This window comes from Halyomorpha halys, unplaced genomic scaffold (assembly GCF_000696795.3).
Source record: "Halyomorpha halys isolate HHAL.00 unplaced genomic scaffold, Hhal_1.1 Scaffold1386.1, whole genome shotgun sequence".
NCBI lineage: Eukaryota > Metazoa > Arthropoda > Insecta > Hemiptera > Pentatomidae > Halyomorpha > Halyomorpha halys.
In genome coordinates this window covers 147,866-151,843 of record NW_027107554.1, presented here as the reverse complement: position 1 = coordinate 151,843, position 3,978 = coordinate 147,866, and the positions used below count along the sequence as shown (strand labels likewise).

At 30.0% G+C, this 3,978-nt stretch overlaps 1 protein-coding gene across 1 annotated transcript in view; it reads right to left on the bottom strand.

The window, feature by feature from the left end:
* The window catches only part of LOC106689516 (paired box protein Pax-6), a 140,740-nt gene that overhangs the window by 39,540 nt on the left and 97,222 nt on the right, over nucleotides 1-3,978 (bottom strand). The gene's annotated exons all lie outside the window — the stretch shown is intronic.

Below are 3,978 nucleotides of genomic sequence, written 5' to 3'. Positions count from 1 at the left end.
CAAATCCAGTTATGGCAGATTTTACAATTAAATAAATACACTTATCTATGGTATTTGCTGTTGACTTGATGAAATTTCGCCAACAAAAGATTTTCCTAATAATATACATTTTTTTATTATGTTCCAAGTTTAATTGATATCAGAAATAATTTAGTTGGAAAGGAAAAAAAAATCTACATACATAGAATATACAAAATTTAAAGTAAATGTAAGTTGTGGAATAAACCACATGATCCCCAATGCTAAAGGTGATTCATTTACATTCTATTGATCTATATTTTAAAATGTTTTATAAAAAATATAAATTATTCTATAATCTACTTATTTTATTTGAAAGCAATGCCTTCGAATATTATACTCGTACAATATGTACAAGAAATCATTTTAATGTTTATAATAAATAAATTGAAACCTAAAGACGAGCAACAAAAGAGCGCCTCATACGGCGCTATTGTGTGAGCATATGCTCGTCAGAGTACTTGGCATTTCACTACATTTCAACTACGATATTAGAATTTGATTTAAAATCAATAAGCCGTAGTTAATTATAAAATTTTGAAAGAATATAAAAATAGTATAATATATTCTATATAAATTATTTAGAGGAACAAATATTTGTTTGTTTATTTCGTATATATAATATATGGAAATACATAATGTATTGGGATTTTTTTTTATACACTGTATTTCTTAGTATTGGTCTATTACTTTTAGAAGAATATAAATATAAATGAACCAATTAGGAACGTTTATAATTCGAAGTTATTCTCAAATAAGCCGAAATATCCAATCTCTGGAATTTATGTATTGGTCCCTGAGATTAAACTTATTGTGAGTTCACTGTATTTATATTCGGAGTAAAAAAAAAAGTCTAAAATAATTGAAAAATAGATGATTTTTTTTTAAAATAATTTATTTATTGTTATATAAAAATATATATAACAAGTAAATTTGCAGTACATAGTGACATGATACAAACATAAGGAAAATCTATCCCTTGATAGAGCTCCAGTAACATTTCTAGAGAAGAAGAGCTCGAGGCCATCTTCTTTTCAAACACCTAGGAGCATTATTAGGTAATGAAGGAGGAGCCAGGTTAGAAACAAGTGGATTTGGGTGGGTGGGAAGTTTATCATGGAAGGATTGGTATCTGATTCTGGCCAAATCGGCAACATATGAGACATTTAGGTCCTGATGGATGACTTGATTCGTGACAAAGTAAGGAGCATTAAGGATTTTGGACTGTAAGGATTGGATTCAAGAGGAATTTGATGGTTTAGTTGAGTCCCAAAACTCAACTGCGTAAATAGATAATTTAAAAATATTTCTTTTATAATATAAGCTTCAGATTATTATTTTTTTTTTTTTTTTTTTTTATAATAATGCCAAAAATTTGCTTCATCCTCCAAATATAAAATATTAAAAGTTTCCATGAAGATTGGGGAAAAGAACAATGAGGGTGTTAAGATCAAGTATAGAGGAGGCCTCTATGGCTATCTTTCATAAAGTGAACTTTTCCCAAATGTACCATAAGGGCATAGAAAGGGTTCCAGGAGGAAGATGAGATGGGCATGGGGAGCTTTTGTCTCTTTCTTTTGCATTGTTCTTGTTTTTCTAAAAATGCTGTAAAACAGCGCCTAGGAGGTCCCATTGTCCTCTTTATCCTTTGTTCCTTTATTTCACCATTCCACTTCTAATCATCCTCCTCTTACCCCATCTGATATCCTCTGCGCAAGGGTGTCGCACGATGTACGAATTTCCTCTAGGCCCCGGCTTCTTGTCCTTCGCAAGAAATACAAATATATCAACTTCTGTAAGTGGCAAAATAAAAATGCCTCACGATAAATCAGAATGTTCTGTTTACGGCTCATGGTGATTCCAGTTAAAAATTTTTTTGACAAATTGAAACCAATTTTGAATATTTCCATCAAAATGAAAACGAAGATTGGTTTGTTTCAATGGATCCCTTTATATGTTTCAAATCATCAATCCTTTCTTCCCTGTAATTTGTTCTTATAATTTTATTTAAAATTTATTAATGATATTAACCACTTTATTAAAGATAAAAAAAGTAAATTTAATGATAGTTATACAATGGCATGATACAGGCATGTAGAGAATCTACCCATTGCTAGAACTCCAATTTTATAAAATCTATATTTTGTATAACGAAATATCCATTATTTTTTTTATATGAGATGTAAATTTTTCAAAATATATCAGTTTCAACCTAATTATATACAATAAAAAAAATTATCATGTTTAAAATATGTATTAAATGAAATGGATTCATATATATATGAATATTTCACTTGTCCTTTTTTACAAATATTTTGCCTAGGACTTCATCTGGATAAGCGATATTAAAATACTGCGTCCAAATAAACTAATAAAAACTACTCGCCTTTTCTGTATGTCTTAGCTATTCTTTGATAAGCTCAATAATTTTTTAATTAAGTTCATTTACATGACTATAATATGGACGATTTGTACCTACGAAGTTGAGCTTTGGTTCCACTAAACCATAAAATTCCTCCTGTATCTTTACTTTTCGAAATCCTTAATATTCCTTATTAAATTTTAAATAAAACGATTTATTGTGATATAATATTCCTTGGGTTGTTGTTTTTACCCGATACCTATTCAATATTATGAACCAAATTACCACTAATTTTCAATCTTGCTTCTCATTTCCTAATAATCAATCCTCGTTGCCGCTTGGAATGAGGTGGCCACGGGACCTACTTAGAAAAATGTCATTAGAGTGCTAAATATAGTTTCATTACAAGTCACTGTCATTTACTTCAATTAAAAAAAAAAAGTTCTAAACTCCAAAAAAAAAGAAATTGACAAAACAATTATAAGACTATTCCAGTAGAAATAATTTAGATTACGAGTTGATTTTAAATTATCAATTTATTTAGTTTTCATCAAAAGCCTTTTGTGGAGCAATAAGAAAAAATTAAGTGATAAATATAACTAATTCCCATAAATGAAAGGTTTGAATTTGAAGTGTAGCGGATTTTTGCACGTTGGACCTACAACAAATAAATAAAACTGGTCTTTGAGAATTTTTCAGTTATGATGTAATTTTATATATTATGAGCTGTGGTTTTATTACATAACATTGGTATAAAAATGTGATTTAAATATAAAATTTTCTTTTTTTTCCGAAAATTGTCATCCTTTTGAACATTTTTGGAAAATTGACCACTCTAGGTGGAGTTTATGATTTATTTTGAGTTATATCCAACTAAAATTTTCGATTTTTTAAGTTAGCCCCCAAATCTATAATTTCCCAAATTTTTGGGGATTACGCACCCCAATATCCTTCTTATCCTAAGAACATTATTATTAAGTTTAAATGACATAAATTATATATAGCATTACATATAACAGCATATCATTATTAAAAAGACTCTCTTTGGAGCGATACCTCCGGGCGCAAGCACTATTCATAGGGGAGGCAGAATTCATTTGACAACTTTTTCAGGGAGTGGAGACACGGATCCTTTAGGTGTCGGACATGGCTAATACTACACGACACGCTTAAAAGGAGTATTTGTCGACGACAATAAGGACATCTGGTGACGGACAACTCCAGGTGCTAATAGTTTCCATAATCCTGGGAACCACAATCCGTGAAATCGGCGCGACCCCTTGGCCAATGGGCCCCTTAGGGGTTAACATCTACATCGACCAAACAAGGAATTTTCATACTTAACGTATTCGGACAACGACTGAAGACAAACATGGGTGCTACTAACCTTTATGAAATCCTAATACGTACTAATAGCATCAAATGACTTTAAATCAAAGTACCAAAGACAAATAAAAAAACAAAACAATTTTTTGTCTAGTGGAGTGAGTATTGGAGCCGATATAATATCACAAAAGTCATGCAGGAAATCGCATTCAATTATCGCCAGTTTTTAAAATTTGTATATATATATATATATATATATATATATATACAAA